This window comes from Schistocerca nitens, chromosome 5, assembly GCF_023898315.1.
Source record: "Schistocerca nitens isolate TAMUIC-IGC-003100 chromosome 5, iqSchNite1.1, whole genome shotgun sequence".
Classification (NCBI taxonomy): domain Eukaryota; kingdom Metazoa; phylum Arthropoda; class Insecta; order Orthoptera; family Acrididae; genus Schistocerca; species Schistocerca nitens.
The window spans coordinates 580,798,981-580,821,041 of record NC_064618.1 but is presented as its reverse complement, the minus strand read 5'-3'; the positions used below and the strand labels follow the sequence as shown (position 1 = coordinate 580,821,041).

The 22,061-nt window shown below is 40.4% G+C and overlaps 1 protein-coding gene across 1 annotated transcript in view; it reads left to right on the top strand.

The window, feature by feature from the left end:
• LOC126259912 (DNA-directed RNA polymerases I and III subunit RPAC1) overlaps positions 1-22,061 on the top strand; it is a 186,417-nt gene that overhangs the window by 127,742 nt on the left and 36,614 nt on the right. The window lies entirely within an intron of this gene.

The window sequence follows — 22,061 nt, the reverse complement described above, 5'->3', positions numbered from 1 at the left end:
CTTCCTTGCTCAGCTTGTCCTATTTTGTGTGCCAGAGTGCACCCCACTGTCTCTCTACTACTATCATGCTGTTTGTGTTAACACACATTATTAAGCCAAAATTTTGCTAACTAATGTGAGGATGTTCTATCAGATGTGCATATAAACTTCAACTTTAAAAAAAATTTAGTTTGTAAGAAGAACCAACCCTAAATTTTCCACTGAGTTTGAACATCACACGGAAAATGTGATGATCAGTATTCGTTTGGGCTGACTGTATCTACATGTTACAAATTTCCATGGAAACACCACAGAAAATGCTCTTTACAGCTCTCAAGGGACACATCCAGGTAAGCAATACTTTTCTTTACAATTTATATTTTGTGTTGGTAGTTTCCTGTTTTAAATAAAAAGTATTAAATAAAAAGTAGTTGCACAGTAAGAGCAGAAAAACATAGTTGCTGTTCTTTTTTTTTTTTTTTCACTAAGGATATCCATTTACTTTGAATAAAATCTTTTATTCCACACTAATGGCCAATGTTGGCAGTTCATTCGCTTTCAGATACAGCTAGAAAAGTAGTGACAGGTAAAGGCTTAGGAAAAGAAAGATGAAATTCCTAATTATAAACTAGCCTATCAAAATTAGATAATTAGAAACTGAGAATAAAGTTTTTTTTTATATTTACGGGTCGTGCGGTAGCGTTCTCGCTTCCCGTGCCCGGGTTCCCGGGTTCGATTCCCGGCGGGGTCAGGGATTTTCTCTGCCTCGTGATGACTGGGTGTTGTGTGATGTCCTTAGGTTAGTTAGGTTTAAGTAGTTCTAAGTTCTAGGGGACTGATGACCATAGCTGTTAAGTCCCATAGGGCTCAGAGCCATTTGAACGATTTGATATTTACTTTTACATATTCTCATATACACACTGCAGTAATAAAGAACCAGACATCTGAGAAAATTCCAACATTGGCATCCTCGTACATAACACAACCAAAATTCAATGTGAATATGAGGGCAGAGTATGCTAGTGTGAAACTGCAGCACAACTAAGTGACTGTCAACCAGAGGCAAAAGAACAAGTAACACTGTGCAGAAGTGTGTCCAGTTTTACAATTAATTTCATCCATATTATCCCAGTGAGAGAGAAGGAACTAAACACCATCTGAATATATAAGATACACCAAAGATATCTCAGCAAGTGTTATACAGCTAACAATGCAACACAGTTTCATATAAAAGCAAAATTCCCTTGCCAATCTAAATCCCAAACAAGATACCTAGTTTGTTAGCAACAAAGAAAGGCATACAATTGTCTCCTCACATCCATGTTGTGATTTGCATGCATCCAGATCGGGACCAGTGTTACAGTATATAATTGTATTAACATGTCCAAAAGAAAAGAAGTTGAATAGTGGCAAGGGGACTAAAATGTGATATATATATATATATATATATATATATATATATATATATATATATATATATATATATATATATATATATATATATATATATATATATATATTGGAAACTGATTAAAAATTGCTGCTTAAATAATTAAAATGAAAATTTTGTAAGAATAATTGAAAAAAAGTTTGGAAGGTATGCAGATCCTGAGGGAACTTTAACTGGCATTAACATCAACAGGCCCTCAATATTCAATACATATATTCAGCATTTAAATTTACGTACTTCTTTTTCTTGTTACCGCCATTGTGCACTGAGCTGGGTATGACAATACTGGTTCCGGGTTGCCCCTCTTCTGCTCACGCAAATTATTCTTGGATGCTTTGACCCTTTTGATGCAGGATTCTTGGTGCATCGCAGAATAATGAACAGTCGGGTGTGGTCGTTGGTGGGGTATGGTCATCATGAATGTACGAATAAACTTTTGTGTCTCGGTCAGTTTCTATTACACCTATTAATGTACAATTGGAGTACACACTTTTTAACAATATTAACTTGGTGGAACTCATCATACGTCCACCCACTACCACGTATAGAGACAGACAGATGAATGTATAGAGATTAAAAAATCAAAGAGCGTATATCTACTTGTTTTGTTTGTGACCCATAGTATCACTGGTACAAAATAACGTATTATTTTATATGTATAAAAAGAAAAGAACAAGAGGAAGGAAAAAAAATAATAATAATGTGCCTCTTCACAACTGCCCCCCACAGTGCACTGACTTCGTACAGAGGTGCACAGTGTCTGGGCTTATTTCCCTTTTTATGGGTTGATAACCCTAGCCAGTATGGGCATAGCCTTTATTTTTCAGCCATTGGAATTATCCTATATGGTTACCAATTTATATAGGCATGTCAGCTCCCTTAACACATACATACATAAGTTTTCCTTCATAATAAAGTGCTTGCTATAAGCGCGTAGTCCCATTATTGTCAGTCAGTATCTGCCCAGTGTTTAGCTTGTGAAGCATGCACGTGGAGCTTGAGGTCCATTACCGCCCCTGCTCGCTTTCATGTGTTTAATACAAAGTAAGAGTGCCCATGTTGTGCGTTCACATAGTCTACAATGCACAAGTTTGTGAAGCTTTTGTTCAGACGCATGATTCTTTGTAAAATCTTTGATGCTGTGACAACTGGTTTCCATATCAGCGGTCCAAGGAATGTATTTCAACTCTTCGCTCACACTTATTCAGTGGGGACACCAGCCATAAATCCGACACCCACCGACAAGGTAAGTTTCTTGCCGCTTCTACAACGTTGTCGAGCACAGGAAATTCATGTTTTTACAGTGTTGTTGAGCACAGAAAATTCATGTTGCATGAAGTATTGTCGTTTTTAGTTCTTCATGCGCACACCCACATATCTCACACTCATACTTAACACTTTGCAGGCAGGTTTCGTTTGTTTTTTAGCGTCTTTCATATCGTTGCATTACACAAATTTTCTGTAGCGTCCTTTCCATGTACTATAAACATAAAAAAAAAAAATTACAAGAATAAACTTATCCTATTCATTTGGCGACATGCTACTTTCACTACTAATATACATTGTAGTCTAATTGTCATTTTGTTTTCGTACATTTTGTTAAATTATAATTTCGTTACATTGTTCAATTCCAATTATATGAGTAAACTTTCTACTCTAATTTTGTTTTACATTCTTTACATAACATTTATACAATAATAGATTCCTTCCTCCCCCCACCCCCACCCCACCCCCTACCCCCACCCCCACCCCCTCCATGAACCATGGATCTTACCGTTGGTGGGGAGGCTTGCATGCCTCAGCGATACAGATGGCCATACCGTAGGTGCAACCACAACAGAGGGGTATCTGTTGAGAGACCAGACAAACGTGTGATTCCTGAAGAGGGGCAGCAGCCTTTTCAGTAGTTGCAGGGGCAACAGTCTGGATGATTGACTGATCTGGCCTTGTAACACTAACCAAAACGGCCGTGCTGTGCTGGTACTGTGAACGGCTGAAAGCAAGGGGAACCTACAGTCGTAATTTTTCCCGAGGGCATGCAGCTTTACTGTATGGTTAAATGATGATGGCGTCCTCTTGGGTAAAATATTCCGGAGGTAAAATAGTCCCCCATTCGGATCTCCGGGCGGGGACTACTCAAGAGCACGTTATCAGGAGAAAGAAAACTGGTGTTCTACGGATTGGAGCGTGGAATGTCAGATCCCTTAATCGGGCAGGTAGGTTAGAAAATTTAAAAAGGGAAATGGATAGGTTAAAGTCAGATATAGTGGGAATTAGTGAAGTTCGGTGGCAGGAGGAACAAGACTTTTGGTCAGGTGAATACAGGGTTATAAATATAAAATCAAATAGAGGTAATGCAGGAGTAGGTTTAATAATGGAAAAAAAAAAAAAAAAAAAAAGCGTGCGGGTAAGCTACTACAAACAGCATAATGAACGCATTATTGTGGCCAAGATAGACACGAAGCCCACGCCTACTACAGTAGCACAAGTTTATATGCCAACTAGCTCTGCAGATGATGAAGAAATTGATGAAATGTATGATGAGATAAAAGAAATTATTCAGATAGTGAAGGGAGACGAAAATTTAAAAGTCATGGGTGACTGGAATTCGAGTGTAGGAAAAGGGAGAGAAGGAAACGTAGTAGGTGAATATGGATTGGGGGTAAGAAATGAAAGAGGAAACCGTCTGGTAGAGACAGAGCATAACTTAATCATAGCTAACACTTGGTTCAAGAATCATAAAAGAAGGTTGTATACATGGAAGACTCCCAGAGATACTATTAGGTATCAGGTAGTTTATATAATGGTAAGACAGAGATTTAGGAACCAGGTTTTAAATTGTAAGAGATTTCCAGGGGCAGATGTGGACTGTGACCACAATCTATTGGTTATGAACGGCAGATTAAAATTGAAGAAACTGCAAAAAGGTGGGAATTTAAGGAGATGGGACCTGGATAAACTGACTAAACCAGAGGTTGTACAGAGTTTCAGGGAGAGCATAAGGGAACAATTGACAGCAGTGGGGGAAAGAAGTACAGTAGAAGAAGAGTGGGTAGCTCTGCGGGATGAAGTAGTGAAGGCAGCAGAGGATCAAGTAGGTAAAAAGACGAGGGCTAGTAGAAATCCTTGGGTAACAGAAGAAATATTGAATTTAATTGATGAAAGGAGAAAATATAAAAATGCAGTAAATGAAGCAGGCAAAAAGGAATACAAACGTCTCAAAAATGAGATCGACAGGAAGTGCAAAATGACTAAGCAGGGATGGCTAGAGGACAAATGTAAGGATGTAGAGGCTTATCTCACTAGGGGTAAGATAGATACTGCCTACAGGAAAATTAAAGAGACCTTTGGAGAAAAGAGAACCTTTTGTATGAATATCAAGAGCTCAGATGGAAACCCAGTTCTAACCAAAGAAGGGAAAGCAGAAAGATGGAAGGAGTATATAGAGGGCCTATACAAGGGCGATGTACTTGAGGACAATATTATAGAAATGGAAGAGAATGTAGATGAAGATGAAATGGGAGATACGATACTGCGTGAAGAGTTTGACAGAGCACTGAAAGACCTGAGCCGAAACAGGACCCCAGGAGTTGACAACATTCCGTTAGAACTACTGACGGCCTTGGGAGAGCCAGTCCTGACAAAACTCTACCATCTGGTGAGCAAGATGTATGAGACAGGCGAAGTACCCTCAGACTTCAAGAATAATATAATAATTCCAATCCCAAAGAAAGCAGGTGTTGACAGATGTGAAAATTACCAAACTATCAGTTTAATAAGTCACAGCTGCAAAATACTAACGCGAATTCTTTACAGATGAATGGAAAAACTGGTAGAAGCCGACCTAGGGGAAGATCAGTTTGGATTCCGTAGAAATGTTGGATCACGTGAGGCAATACTGACCCTACGACTTATCTTAGATGAAAGATTAAGGAAAGGCAAACCTACATTTCTAGCATTTGTGGACTTAGAGAAAGCTTTTGACAATGTTGACTGGAACACTCTCTTTCAAATTCTAAAGGTGGCAGGGGTAAAATACAGGGAGCGAAAGGCTATTTACAATTTGTACAGAAAGCAGATGGCAGTTATAAGAGTCGACAGGCATGAAAGGTAAGCAGTGGTTGGGAAGGGAGTGAGATAGGGTTGTAGCCTCTCCCCAATGTTATTCAATCTGTATATTGAGCAAGCAGTAAAGGAAACAGAAGAAAAATTCGGATTACGTATTAAAATCCATGGAGAAGAAATAAAAACTTCGAGGTTCGCCGAAGACATTGTAATTCTGTCAGAGACAGCAAAGGACTTGGAAGAGCAGTTGAACAGAATGGACTGTGTCTTGAAAGGAGGATATAAGATGAACATCAACAAAAGCAAAACAAGGATAATGGAATGTAGTCGAATTAAGTCGGGTGATGCTGAGGGAATTAGATTAGGAAAAGAAACACTTAAAGTAGTAAAGGAGTTTTGCTATTTGGGGAGCAAAATAACTGATGATGGTCGAAGTAGAGAAGATGTAAAATGTAGACTGGCAATGGCAAGAAAAGCGTTTCTGAAGAAGAGAAATTTGTTAACATCGAGTATAGATTTAAATGTCAGGAAGTTGTTTCTGAAAGTATTTGTATGGAGTGTAGCCATGTATGGAAGTGAAACATGGATGATAAATAGTTTGGACGGGAAGAGAATAGAAGCTTTCAAAATTTGGTGCTACAGAAGAATGCTGAAGATTAGATGGGTAGATCACGTAACTAATAAGGAGGTATTGAATAGAATTGGGGAGAAGAGAAGTTTGTGGCACAACTTGACGAGAAGAAGAGACCGGTTGGTAGGACATGTTCTGAGGCATCAAGGGATCACCAATTTGGTACTGGAGGGCAGCATGGAGGGTAAAAATCGTAGAGGGAGACCAATAGATGAATACACTAAGCAGATTCAGAAGGATGTAGGTTGCAGTAGGTACTGGGAAATGAAGAAACTTGCACAGGATAGGGTAGCATGGAGAGCTGCATCAAACCAGTCTCAGGACTGAAGACCACAACAACAACAACAACAGCAGATTCCTTTTTCCTTTATGGTATAAATTGACATACATTTCATGACAAATTCCCAGTGACTTCTTGTCGGAGCATATTTATCAAGTTCAAAGAATTAAAAAAAGTAAACAATAGATGCTACAACAGATTCTATGTGCTGCTTAAGTAACTACACATGGCCTTGCCTTTCTAGCATTCTCCAGGAAGGATCTACACACTACAGGGTTGAGGAAATTTCACTGAAAGGCATTTATGTGCTCAGTTACGTCTCGTTGCTGGTCTTAACTGTGTTCCCAGAAACAAAATAGTTTGTTGTTTATGAACACAATGCAAACCTGACAATACCATTTGTATCGAATACTTATTCAGTGTTTAAAGCGCACCTCAGTATTTACTTGTTATGTTCATTGTATAGAGGATAATCATTTCATATGCTGAGGTACACAGAGTTGTATCATCAGTACTATATGCCATGTACAATGAGCGTAAAATAGTGTATATATATGTAACAAATGAGCAAAAATAGTTCAATGTAAATCAGGTGTTTGATGCTTTCATGAGTAGTCCACACTGACAGTAGTTAGGTTTCGACCCCTTGACTATCTGGTAGTGATCCGCCTTAGTTCAGCATTGTGATATGCGATGTACTGCAACTGTATTGTTCTACAAATATTTTCACACTATCACATTCATACATATAATAAACTTACAACTATATTTAGTTGTGGTGTGGCCCTTTCTAATGTTTATACGGTACCTAACACTCGACAGGCATTTATCTTAAAAAAAAAAAAAAAAAAAAAAACTAAATCTTCATAAATAAGTGTACAGTGGCTCGATGGTCACTAGTACCTCTTTTATATATTGAACCATGTATTCATTTACTTCAATGTGCAGTCGTGCTATCACAAACTCATTTAATGTCATGTGTGCATCTCTACTTATCTTATAAATCTAAAAGATAAAGTGTGTTATAGGCGTGGTGCGACCTCTTATTCAGTTTGTAACTTATATTGTACTCACTTGTTTATCTGCAGCAAGAGTTTTCTGGTCCCTCAATTACAATTAGTGCTGTACTTTCAATACTTAAATTTCTATATATATATATATATATATAGTAGCACAAATTCAGTAAATATGTCGTAGTTTAGGATCCCTTTCCGTGTATATAATCCCTTAGCTTATCTCTTTTTGTGTGTATAGTGTAGATAGTCGTAGTTGTAATATAGACTCTCCATTAATTTTCTATTTCCAGTTTATGCAATAGGCTTTAAAAATGCTAGTGCAGGCTGTAGCTCATAGGGTTTGTTTGTTTTGGATGCTCCAAGGCTTTCAGCTGTGTACGGTGCGCACGTCCTTACAGTTTGTTGACTAGCTTTCTCCCCAATGCACATGCACTGCGTCGCTCTGTTACCACTAATGTCATGGCGAGTTGTGTATTGCATTGCGCGTTACCGTGCGTTTCACAAGCTGCTTATTCATTTACAAATGGGCTAAGTGCAAGCCGAAGCATTGTGTTTAAAGTATCGTCGTCCCTAGACACATGAAAGTAAAGTTCTTCCACTCACCTTACCATTTACACATTTTACATATAAGAAAAAACAAAAATTTTCCTTATCGATTAACAATATAAATTCTGAAATGTGATTTTCCAACATCCTAAATCTAATATTGTTATACATATATACAACTTAGAGGGTATACCTATCTTGATCGTATCTGATAAAGCGAGTCTCGATCAAGCCCGTCCCCCACTCCCCTCCAAGGTCACAGAACGGTGGCCTACCATGACCAGTTAAAGTTTTCCGGCATCGCGGTGACATCGATCTGTGGGTTAGGCATTACTTCCACTATATTAACCATTGGTGTTTGGTTATGCCAATTAGTGTCTTGAGAAGCTCTAAAGTGAAATTATCTTTGTCTCTGCGTGTTATTTGGCATATGTGTGTTACTTTGCTGGCCAAATTTAGCCGCCTGTTGGTTGTTTAGTTGTCTGTTATTGTTTTGCGTTTGCCAAGCAAGTGGCTGATTACTGTCGGTAGCTTGTGTCTGCACGTATTGTACAGGCTGGCCATACGCTACTCACCCATTGTAGTTGTTTTTGCTAAATCTTTGCCCATTTCTTTTATGTCAACCTTTGTATATACAGCTTTCTCCATTGCCGTTGTGATTACCATTGCCATTATCATAGGTCTGTGTGGGGTAAGGTTGCCATCCATGTTGTACAACGAATCCGTTGTTTACTTGTTGGTCTGTAAATCTCTGTGTCGTTGCCGGTGTATTAACAGGCTTCGGTTCTACTGGTCTCTCTTCTTATACTAAATCTATTGAGTCTAGTACAGATAAAAAGTATTTGGTGTTCCGGGATGGTAATGAGTTTTTCCCTAATGTGAGCAGGAAGACGGCTCTTTAAAATTTTCAGCATGTCTACTTGAGATACCAGGTTCATCCAGTGTCTGGTTTTATTCAAATATTTTTCAAAATAGCCCCTGAAGCTTCCATACCTGCTATTGATCTGGGTTGAATACTTCACGTCTGAGCCTCTCTTGTACGACCGCTGACCAATACTTATCCAGAAATGCCGCCATGTCCGTAGCCCATGACAGAATGTCACCGTGTATGTATCCAACAACAAATCTAATTTTGTGGGCTTCGGTCCAGGTAAAAGGTAAAACACTTCGAAATGGTCTGATAAAGACCTCAGGGTGTGTTCTTTTCCCTTCAGAAGTAAATATCCTAAATTGTCGATGCCTAAGTAACCCTCATCTGCAAGTAATGTTGACAAACACACTGTGTTGTCAGTGACAGGCTTGTTTATGTTCACTTGTGGGGTAGTGCATGGCAACTGCACTTGGTCGACAGGTGCAACTGCTGGCAAGTGTTTTGCATTGTGCAACCTTTGCTATTTTACTTCGACGGGCTAACCCCGTATTGTGGGTAACCAGTAAAGGTATCTAACTTCCCTAAGAACATAGATTTGTTTTCTGTCAAATGTTGTTTTGGAATGTCAGTAGTTTTAGCAACACTGCCTCGTAACCTTTCCTCTGCTTCCATTAAACCCAAGTCTATTTTAGCTAGAAGGACTGACTGCGGAACTTTGGTACAGAGCCGAGTGGAGGGTCTGAATCAGAGGCTGAGGCGGTTCTGCGACCGTGTGGGCTGCAGATTCCTCGACTTGCGCCATAGGGTCTTGGGGTTTCGGGTTCCGCTGGATAGGTCAGGAGTCCACTACACACAGCAAGCGGCTACACGGGTAGCAGGGGTTGTGTGGCGTGGACTGGGCGGTTTTTTAGGTTAGATGGCCTCGGACAAGTACAGAAAGGGCAGCAGCCTCAAAGGGTGCGGGGCAAAGTCAGGACATGTGGGGGCCAAGCAGCAATCAGTATTGTAATTGTAAATTGTCGAAGCTGCATTGGTAAAGTACCAGAACTTCAAGCACTGATAGAAAGCACCAAAACTGAAATCGCTATAGGTACAGAAAACTGGCTGAAGCCAGAGATAAATTCTGCCAAAATTTTTACAAAGGTACAGACGGTGTTTAGAAAGGATAGATTGCATGCAACCGGTGGTGGAGTGTTCGTCGCTGTTAGTAGTAGTTTATCCTGTAATGAAGTAGAAGTGGATAGTTCCTGTGAATTATTATGGGTGGAGGTTACACTCAACAACCGAGCTAGGTTAATAATTTGCTCCTTTTACCGACCTCCCTACTTAGCAGCATTAGTGGCAGAACAACTGAGAGAAAATTTGGAATACATTTCACATAAATTTTCTCAGCATGTTATAGTCTTAGGTGGAGATTTCAATTTACCAGATATAGACGGGGACACTCAGATGTTTAGGATGGGTGGTAGGGACAGAGCATCGAGTGACATTATACTGAGTGCACTATCCGAAAATTACCTCGAGCAATTAAACAGAGAACCGACTCGTGGAGATAACATTTTGGACCTACTGATAACAAACAGACCCGAACTTTTCGACTCTGTATGTGCAGAACAGGGAATCAGTGATCATGAGGCCGTTGCAGCATCCCTGAATATGGAAGTTAATAGGAATATAAAAAAAAGGAAGGAAGGTTTATCTGTTTAGCAAGAGTAATAGAAGGCAGATTTCAGACTACCTAACAGATCAAAACGAAAATTTCTGTTCCGACACTGACAATGATGAGTGTTTATGGAAAAAGTTCAAGGCAATCGTAAAATGCGTTTTAGACAGGTACGAACCGAGTAAAACTGTGAGGGACGGGAAAAACCCACCATGGTTCAACAACAAAGTTAGGAAACTCCTGCAAAAGCAAAGAGAGCTTCACTCCAAGTGTAAATGCAGCCAAAACCTCTCAGACAAACAGAAGCTAAACGATGTCAAAGTTAGCGTAAGGAGGGCTATGCGTGAAGCATTCGAAAGTAAAATTCTATGTACCGACTTGACAGAAAATCATAGGAAGTTCTGGTCATACGTTAAATCAGTAAGTGGCTCGAAACAGCATATCCAGACACTCGGGGATGATGATGGCATTGAAACAGAGGATGACACGCGTCAAGCTGAAATACTAAACACCTTTTTCCAAAGCTGTTTCACAGAGGAAGACCGCACTGAAGTTCCTTCTATAAATCCTCGCACAAACGAAAAAATGTCTGACATCGAAATAAGTGTCCAAGGAATAGAAAAGCAACTGGAATCACTCAACAGAGGAAAGTCCACTGGACCTGACGGGATACCAGTTCGATTCTATACAGAGTACGCGAAAGAACTTGTCCCCCTTCTAACAGCCGTGTACCGCAAGTCTCTAGAGGAACGGAAGGTTCCAAATGATTGGAAAAGAGCACAGGTAGTCCCAGTCTTCAAGAAGGGTCATCGAGCAGATGCACAAAACTATAGACCTATATCTCTGACGTCGATCTGTTGTAGAATTTTAGAGCATGTTTTTTGCTCGAGTATCATGTCGTTTTTGGAAACCCAGAATCTACTCTGTAGGAATCAACATGGATTCCGGAAACAGCGATCGTGTGAGACCCAACTCGCTTTATTTGTCCATGAGACCCAGAAAATATTAGATACAGGCTCCCAAGTAGATGCTATTTTCCTTGACTCTCGGAAGGCATTCGATACAGTTCCGCACTGTCGCCTGATAAACAAAGTAAGAGCCTACGGAATATCAGACCAGCTGTGTAGCTGGATTGAAGAGTTTTTACCAAACAGAACACAGCATGTTGTTCTCAATGGAGAGACGTCTACAGATGTTAAAGTAACCTCTGGCGTGCCACAGGGGAGTGTTATGGGACGATTGCTTTTCACAATATATATAAATGACCTAGTAGATAGTGTCGGAAGTTCCATGCGGCTTTTAGTGGATGATTCTTGCGAATACATAGAAAGAAGGATCCTTTATTGTATGATTATATGATAGCGGAACAACCACTGGTAGCAGTTACTTCTGTAAAATATCTGGGAGTAAGCGTGCGGAACGATTTGAAGTGGAATGATCATATAAAATTAATTGTTGGGAGGCAGGTACCAGTTTGAGATTCATTGGGAGAGTCCTTAGAAAATGTGGTCCATCAACAAAGGAGGTGGCTTACAAAACACTTGTTCGACCTATACTTGAGTATAACTCATCAGTGTGGGATCTGTACCAGATCGGGTTGACGGAGGAGACAGAGAAGATCCAAAGAAGAGCGGCGCGTTTCGTCACAGGGTTATTTGGTAACCGTGGTAGCGTTATGGAAGCATCCTTATCTATCTCTCTTGCAGACTCTGCAAGAGAGGCGCTCTGCATCACGGTGTAGCTTGCTCGCCAGGTTTCGAGAGGGTGCGTTTCTGGATGAGATATCGAATATATTGCTTCCCCCTACTTATACCTCCCGAAGAGATCATGAATGTAAAATTAGAGAGATTCGAGTGCGGACGGACGCTTTCAGACAGTCGTTCTTCCCGCGAACCATATGCGACTGGAACAGAAAAGGGAGGTAATGACAGTGGCACGGAAAGTGCCCTCCGCCACACACCGGTGGGTGGCTTGCAGAGTATAAATGTAGATGTAGATGTAGAAGTCGTCTTTCTTTCTTTTTTAGAGCTTCTTCTGCAGTATCTACATGAGTTTTGCATTCTGACACTACCTTTTCAGCGAGGGTGCTGCCCTTATCTAGCATCCCGGCTTCAGCTTTTTGAGTTATTTCCTTTACATCTGCCTCTCTGTTTTTCGGCAAATTGTGACTCTAAACGTAACTGATCTACTCTTAGACTCAACTTGTGAATTTTGTAGGTAGGTTTTTGTATATGTCTTGCAGCTTGTTGACTCCATTTGTCACATTTTTTTATTGAAGCATCCACTTGGGATTGCATCTCCTGAATTTGAGAATTTGCTTCACTGAGGTTTTGCAACTCACCTACAAGTTGTTCCTGTTTACAATTTATGGATGTTACCTTTTCTGTTAACATATTTATATTGTGGGACATGTCGGTAATTATTTCTTGTTTTAGTTGTTTACCGAGCTCTGTCAACTTTCCCGATGGTTAGCCAGATAACTCAGTGCATATAGCTTTGCTCGCCTCACTGAACTGATGACTAGTAGTATTCTTGAAATCGTTAAAAGCTTGATTTTGCTGTGTAACCTGTCACCCTATATTTTTCTGATGTTTTGTGAAGTGCTGTATAAACTGTTGTCCAATATTTTCCTGATGTCTTGTGAACTGCTGTGTTACACTCTTAAGCTGTTGTGTTACACTATCTTGAAATTCCTGTTGTCTTGGAAGCTGTTGTGTTATTAGTTGCATGAGTTGTGTCAAATTGTGGGTGTCACTAGTATTTACATTGCTTTTTCAAACTGTTTCCTGCTCTTGCAGTCATGACATTGTGGGCAAATAATCAAAGAAATTCTCGCTGTCATACGCTTCACTTTCACTATTTGGAAAAAATGTTTCCTGGTGAGAACTGAGAAGTTGTCTCATCAAGCATCATAAAAGTGACATCATGATTAGTTATATTACCAGTGTCATTATTTTTTAATAGTAAGTCGCCAACCTATTTGTTGTGGTAGCCGTTGGCCAGCTCACGAGTTGGCATGTTACTTTCAACTGTTCCCAAACTCGGATTTCCGACATCTTGGCATACTGCATTTTTTAATGAGTTTTCAACAATGGCCATTTTCGTTGAAAGAAAAAAAAATTTTGTTTGTATCAGTTCTTTTCAATTAAAGCAGATTTATATGCCCATTCATTAATGATCGTGATTATTCTGCGATAAGGCCTTACAGAATTTGAATGAATTATGTTGTACTCTGATGTTGACTTTACACAATTGTCTTTCCTATAGAAATGCACATTCCATAAAGGATATTAATTGTAAGGAAAAGAGATTACCTATTGTGAGGGAGACGGCACCAAGCGCGGCCATATAAGCATACAGTGTAGCAGCTTCCTACCTCTACCTTAACTGCTGCATTCCACATTCCTGGCACGTCTCGTTTGTAGGCAGAATTTAATTTTAATTTGCTCCTTCAAGTTGTTAATAGTCCCAATCTCACGAACATGTAACAAACACAACAAAGGCCTCATTAGTTTCTTGTAAGAAAAAGATGAAATCATTTATCTCAAAAAAATTTTATCTCAATAATTGGAAGTTCTTTTTGTATACCGCTCGGTGCAGTCCTGTCACGGTGGCTATTGAATAGAAGGGGCAGGAATAAAATGTGATATATATCTTGGAAGCTGATTAAAAATTGGTGCTTAAATAATTAAAAGGGAAATTTTGTAAGAATCAGTGGAAAGGAAAAAAGTTGGGCGGTATACATATCCTGAGTGAACTTTAACTGGCATTAATATCAACAGGCCCTCAATATTCAATACATATATTTGGCATTTAAATTTAAGTACTTCTTTTTCTTGTTACCGCCATTGTTCATAGAGCTTTGTATGACAATACTGGTTCTGGATCGCCCCTCTTCTGCTCACTCAAATTATTCTTGTATGCTTCAACCCTCTTGATGCAGGATTCTCGGCATGTCAGGGAATGATGAACAGTTGGGTATGGTCGTTGCGAATGTACGAATAAACTTCTCTATCTCAATCAGTTTCTATTACGCCTTTTAATGTACAATTGAAATACACATTTTTTAACAATATTAACTCAGCAGAACTCGTCATACATCCACCTGCTACCACTTATGGAGGCAGACACATGAATATATAGAGATTAAAAAAGCGAAGAGCGTATCTCTACTTGGTTTGTTTGTGACCCAGTAGGGAAACATTCCATGTGGGAAAAATATATCTAAAAACAAAGATGATGTAACTTACCAAACGAAAGCGTTGGTATGTTGATAGAGACACAAACAAACACAAACACACACACAAAATTCAAGCTTTCGCAACCCACGGTTGCTTCATCAGGAAAGAGGGAAGGAGAGGGAAAGACGAAAGGATGTGGGTTTTAAGGGAGAGGGTCTGCTTATGTTTGTATATGTGCGGATGGATGTGTGTGTGTGTGTGTGTGTGTGTGTGTGTGTGTGTGTGTGTGTGTGAGAGTGAGTGTATACCTGTCCTTTTTTTCCCCTAAGGTAAGTCTTTCCGCTCCCGGGATTGGAATGACTCCTTACCCTCTCCCTTAAAACCCACATCCTTTGGTCTTTCCCTCTCCTTCCCTCTTTCCTGATGAAGCAACCGTGGGTTGCGAAAGCTTGAATTTTGTGTGTGTGTTTGTGTTTGCTTGTGTCTCTATCAACATACCAACGCTTTTGTTTGGTAAGTTACATCATCTTTATATATACACTCCTGGAAATTGAAATAAGAACACCGTGAATTCATTGTCCCAGGAAGGGGAAACTTTATTGACACATTCCTGGGGTCAGATACATCACATGATCACACTGACAGAACCACAGGCACATAGACACAGGCAACAGAGCATGCACAATGTCGGCACTGGTACAGTGTATATCCACCTTTCGCAGCAATGCAGGCTGCTATTCTCCCATGGAGACGATCGTAGAGATGCTGGATGTAGTCCTGTGGAACGGCTTGCCATGCCATTTCCACCTGGCGCCTCAGTTGGACCAGCGTTCGTGCTGGACGTGCAGACCGCGTGAGACGACGCTTCATCCAGTCCCAAACATGCTCAGTGGGGGACAGATCCGGAGATCTTGCTGGCCAGGGTAGTTGACTTACACCTTCTAGAGCACGTTGGGTGGCACGGGATACATGCGGACATGCATTGTCCTGTTGGAACAGCAAGTTCCCTTGCCAGTCTAGAATGGTAGAACGATGGGTTCGATGACGGTTTGGATGTACAGTGCACTATTCAGTGTCCCCTCGACAATCACCAGTGGTGTACGGCCAGTGTAGGAGATCGCTCCCCACACCATGATGCCGGGTGTTGGTCCTGTGTGCCTCGGTCGTATGCAGTCCTGATTGTGGCGCTCACCTGCACGGCGCCAAACACGCATACGACCATCATTGGCACCAAGGCAGAAGCGACTCTCATCGCTGAAGACGACACGTCTCCATTCGTCCCTCCATTCACGCCTGTCGCGACACCACTGGAGGCGGGCTGCACGACGTTGGGGCGTGAGCGGAAGACGGCCTAACGGTGTGCGGGACCGTAGCCCAGCTTCATGGAGACGGTTGCGAATGGTCCTCGCCGATACCCCAGGAGCAACAGTGTCCCTAATTTGCTGGGAAGTGGCGGTGCGGTCCCCTACGGCACTGCGTAGGATCCTACGGTCTTGGCGTGCATCCGTGCGTCGCTGCGGTCCGGTCCCAGGTCGACGGGCACGTGCACCTTCCGCCGACCACTGGCGACAACATCGATGTACTGTGGAGACCTCACGCCCCACGTGTTGAGCAATTCGGCGGTACGTCCACCTGGCCTCCCGCATGCCCACTATACGCCCTCGCTCAAAGTCCGTCAACTGCACATACGGTTCACGTCCACGCTGTCGCGGCATGCTACCAGTGTTAAAGACTGCGATGGGGCTCCGTATGCCACGGCAAACTGGCTGACACTGACGGCGGCGGTGCACAAATGCTGCGCAGCTAGCGCCATTCGACGGCCAACACCGCGGTTCCTGGTGTGTCCGCTGTGCCGTGCGTGTGATCATTGCTTGTACAGCCCTCTCGCAGTGTCCGGAGCAAGTATGGTGGGTCTGACACACCAGTGTCAATGTGTTCTTTTTTCCATTTCCAGGAAAAGAGAAGAAGGAAAAAAATAATAATATGATTTTTCACAAAGTATTATGTATTATAATCAAACAACGAAAATCCAGGATGGAATGTGACAGTATTATGAAAAGAATAGTTGCTACTCACCATATTGTGGAGGTGCTAAGTCGCAGATAGGCATAACAAAAAGACTATCAGAAGTGAGCTTTTGGCCAACAAGGCCTTCATCAAAAATAGACAACACACACACACACACACACACACACACACACACACACACACACACCCATGATCACAGTCTGTGGCTGCTGAGGCCACTCTGGCCTCAGCAGTCAGAGACTAGTCGTGTTTGTGTGAGTTGCGTTTGCACGCGTGCGCGTTGTGTGTGTGTGTGTGTGTGTGTGTGTGTGTGTTTGGTATTGTATTGTATAATATTCATTACAAAATGCAATAACAAATCTACTGACCAAGTGACAGGAGGACAAAACACACAAGCTTTCAGAACCTGTTGGCCCCTTCTTGTGGCAGAACGGTTAAAGGGAAAGGAATAGGCATGTAGAAAAAGGACTAGTGAGAGTTAGGATGTGGGAAGAGTTAGTGGAAAGTTGCCCTGAACCCTGGGTGAGGGGGGCCTTACTGGATGGGATCTGAAGGAATGACTGATCGTTGGTGCCTGCACTGGACAAGATTTGAAAACCTGAGGAATTAAAGGTAGAAGATGTGGTAATAAGCATGACAGAGATTACTGAAAATACATTGTGAAAGATTCAATAACAACAGAAAGCATAGTGCATTCTATGTATTAGATAAGGGCAGAGGTTGGGAAAAATAGACAGGTCAGAAAATAAAACATATAGAAAAACCAGAATGAAAAATGCTCTTATTATAGCACAAAAAGGCGAATATGTGCTGGGAAGAGTAGGGACATAAAAGAAGCATACTAGCTTTTTGACTTACCTGGCAACTTCAAATAGATTTAAATTGAAATATCTTGACACATTCATGTTTTTTTACTTATTAGTATTAGTACCCTTGTCACATAATATAATTCATCATGTCAAATTAAATAACATGATATATGACATCATGTCTTATAACATGACACATGCGATCATGTCATCCATCCAATATGGCATGCAGTATGACACGTGATGTTACTTAAGTTTAGGATACTTGCATCCACACTCTGGGATACTTCGTATTATAGATGCACCTCTCATTCTTGGATACTTCTTATTATAGATGCATCCCACTCTCTTGAAGCACATACATTTATGTTTATTTGTTCTTACACACTTCACCATACATGAAACAGAGGGGGTGGGGTATCTGGCGGAGAAATGATCATCTTGGGGTGTGGGGGGGGGGGGAAATCAACCCTTTCCCCCATCCAGAAATCAAAATATTGTGTTAGCGTCCCCCAGGAACAAATCCACTCCCAGAAAACTTTTTTAACTATAAAGATCTTCAGCCATATGATATCATATATTGTTTACTACGGCAGGAGAATCTATTGGATTTTGGGGAATGGGATCAGAAACTTTAGCATATAAATTGCAAGATGCAGGTGTGCCAGTACTTTAAAATGTAAAAAATTGTGAATATGTCATAATGTTTTATTTTAAAGTCTTTGAAGCTCCCTGACAAATCAAAAAGCAAGTTCCCTTCTTTACATCCCTAATTCTGCCCAGGACATATTTGACTTTTTGTGCTATAATAGGAGCATTTTTCACTTGGGCTCCCAACTTTTACTCTACCATAATTTTTACATTAGACCTCTACAACTTGGCAATCGATGTCGATTTTTGTTGACTCAGGGGCAATGACTGAACTGATATAAGTCTTTTTATTGTCTTCTGAACAATGCTCCTTATATCGTGGCAACAGATAAAGCTTTCACAAAACAACAGGAGGACCATTAATTACAAGTGTTTTGTCTACCTTCTTACAAAATTTTAACTGATTCGCAGAAGTTTTAAACATAGAAGTTACGCACTTCAATAACCACCCAGAGAAATGTGTTTTTTGTATGTAAAATCTGGTGCACATGAGAAACTCGCAAAAAAAAAAAAAAAAAAAAATGTTTTTTGCACGTAGAATCTGAACAGAGCTTGATTTAAGTTTTCAATTTTATTGTTAGAATGCATTTCTTATTTTATTTATTTGATTCACTTTAAACCGTTTTCACAGATTCATTTCAAGTAAGAACAAATGTGATGTGCTATATTTAGCTCAGCAGTGAACCATTGTGTCCCAACAACGGATAAGTTTAATGGGAAAAAAAAAATCGTTTTGACTTGATCCATTTAACTGCCTTCGAACAAAGTTTGAATTTTATTGTGAGAATGGATTTTTTATTTATTTGATTAACTGTAAACTGTTTTTGTACCTTCAGTTCATGTAAGAACATATTTTACATGCTGCATTGTATATATCTACCTTCATGCTAAGTTCGAACCAGTTCATACAAGTTTCAAGTATTGGAGTTGCTTGCTCTAAAAACCTCCCAGAAAAAAGTGTTTTTGCATGTAACGACTGAATGGCGCATGTACAAATAGTGGCTTTAGCTGGGCATTAATTTCAGCTCTATTAAAATCCTTTCCAAAGGCAACCAATCAGTTCACACAATTTGCCTGGTCACCAGTACTCGTTCATCATTCAAAACTTGCTTAATATACTGTAACATAGCTAGACAGATGCTCAAATGGTTGTACAAATGGCCACTGGTCCAGGCTAAACCAAAAACTTTTTACCCTATGTTCCTAGCTCAAATAAGAACCGAGCACCAAGACAAAAAGTGCAATTCTATGAATAGCATTTTCAGACGTATTTATTACAGCTCTTCCATGCTGTAATGATAAAAGGGAGTGAAGAAAAGTAATAGTTACTGAAAAGAAGCGCTGAGACCACAGATATTGACATTAATTTAGGCCAGGTGAGTGGCAAGAACCAAGCACTTGTTGTAAAGCCAGCCACCTGCAGAGTTCAGAGAAACTGGTGTTAGGAGGGAGAAGCCACACGGCACGTGTTGAAACAGGCGTCAAGTTTACAAGTTTACAACTGTTATGTGGAGCATGCTGTGTAGCAGGATATTGTATGTTTCTAGTGACTGGATACCATAACATCTACTTATAGCAAAATTTGCCCCTTTCTCTCTCTCTCTCTCTCTCTCTCTCTCTCTCTCTCTCTTTCCCCCCTCCCTCCCTCCCTTCCATTTCCCTCTTCCCCTCCCCCTCTCCTTTTATGTATACATGCACAAATTTAAAAATTTGTCATGCTTTATGAGTAAAGACAGAGCCTTAGTACATTGAAATTGACCATTAAAAGTAGTGTCGATCTTTTTTGACTTCAACAGTTTTTGCCCCCCCAAAATGGACTTTGTTTTCTTGTTTTGGCTGTTTGAAGCTTTCAAGAAGAGGAGGAATTTCGGCACGTTCGAAATACATACAGGTTTTGTTTTCCACTCGTTGTTGTGCACAGTGCAGACACTATATACTAACAGACAGCTGCAATTGTAAACAAACTATAATTTGGACCACTAGGGAGAGGAATGATGTGGGGAAACAAGCCACACCTCCCTCTTGTAGGGTAGTAACCCTACACATGTGTTCTTTTTTTCTGTGAACGCACATCTGACTCATGGCCACAGGGAACGCTGATTCCTCTTGTTGTTGTGAGGCTTGTTATTGAAAACTGGAATGGATGAGGATTAGTTGCTTCACTCATTTCAAAATAAGAAAAGAAAACAATGAGCAAGGCAATTAGGAACAGCTGATGTGCAATTGCTTGTTGAAGTTGGCAGAGTATCATTAATGAGGTAGTTCAGGCTGAACTTTAGCAGTATTCAACGCTCTCACTGTTGAAAACATCCGCCCTCTAAAACTGCCATGTTAAAAGTGTCCACATTATACCAGCTTTTGAACTTTAGCTACTAAACAAACACATGTGTTTTTTTCTATGATGCTAGGTCCCACAGCTGATTACTATATTACATTATGCATTGTGTATCTTAAACAGATCACTCAAATGCCCACAATTGGCACAGCACCACAGCATTGAGTGCACTGAAAAGTTGTTGTATTTGTTCTCTGTTTATTACATTAGGCATTGTGTATCTTAAACAGATCACTCAAATGCCCACAATTGGCACAGCACCACAGCATTGAGTGCACTGAAAAGTTGTCGTGTTTGTTCTCTGTTTATTTTGTGATCACATTCTTATGCACATTCCCTTCCCAAATTGGGCTTCAGCAGATGATATGCAATACCAGTAATTGCAAATTGGTTACATTTATTATATTTATATGCAGAACATAAAGCGATTTCAAACTATGATAAAATAGTTCATCTGGATACAGTTCGCTATGAAATACCATCCATCAGGTAATGTGTCAGGCTGAGCAGAATTCAGATCTATATTTGCATTAATCATAATATGCAAGTTTATCTGGTCCATAGTTGCCATTATACACCCTTTGTCTATTCCCACTCATAACTTGATGGTGGTCATACCAATATAGAAGGCTGAACAGTGTTTACATAACAGCTGCTAAACAACCTGTCATTTCACACATGGCTCTTCCTTCGATAGTATATGTTTTGTCAGTTACAGGAATGGTGCAAGTGGTGGTAGGAGGCACATCAGGCAAATCGTACAGTGGAGACAGTCACAAGGGCAGGAGTCATAGGATGGTGAAATGAGTGCTGAAGGAGTTTGGGGTCTGACCGGGATACTGTATTTGTTCAGACATATTCTCCGTACAGCAGTACCCTACCACTAACTGGCAAAACATATACTATCAAAGAGTAAGCCATCTGTGAAATGTCACATGTTGTGTACTAGCTGTTATGTAAGTACTGTTTGGCCTTCTGTGTTGATATAACTGCCACCAAGTTACCAGTTTGGGTGAAAGGCATAGACAGGGGTATATACTGGCAACACACAAGCTCCACAATATGACAGTCATGACCTCGAAGCCTGTTTCATCACATGGTCCTTCTGGATCCCCTCTCCCGACACCAATTTATCAGAACTCCACAGTTGGGAATTGGTGTTACAACATGTGCGTTTTTCTCGCCACCTACGTGTCCTAAATTTACATTAATTTCTGTAGCTTCAGCATTTCTTTTCAGGAACTATTCCTTTTCTTCACTACCTTTTTGTTTTTCTATATCTTTTATTTTCAGACCTTGCCCTATCTTGAAGGGCACACAAACACACTCTAACACAGCCATATAGTGGCTGAAGACTGTTTATAATATAGCATAGAGTTTTAGAATGTTGTAATTCAGTATAGAGCTTTAAAAATATTGTAATTAATACATTATGCTGAGCAGTTAATGTGACTATTGCCTTGTGTAAATACTGAATGAGTAAATAAATAAATAATTTATCAAACATGACAGTGGTTCAAAAGGTACAGTTATTGACAATGCAAGTTGATGTTACC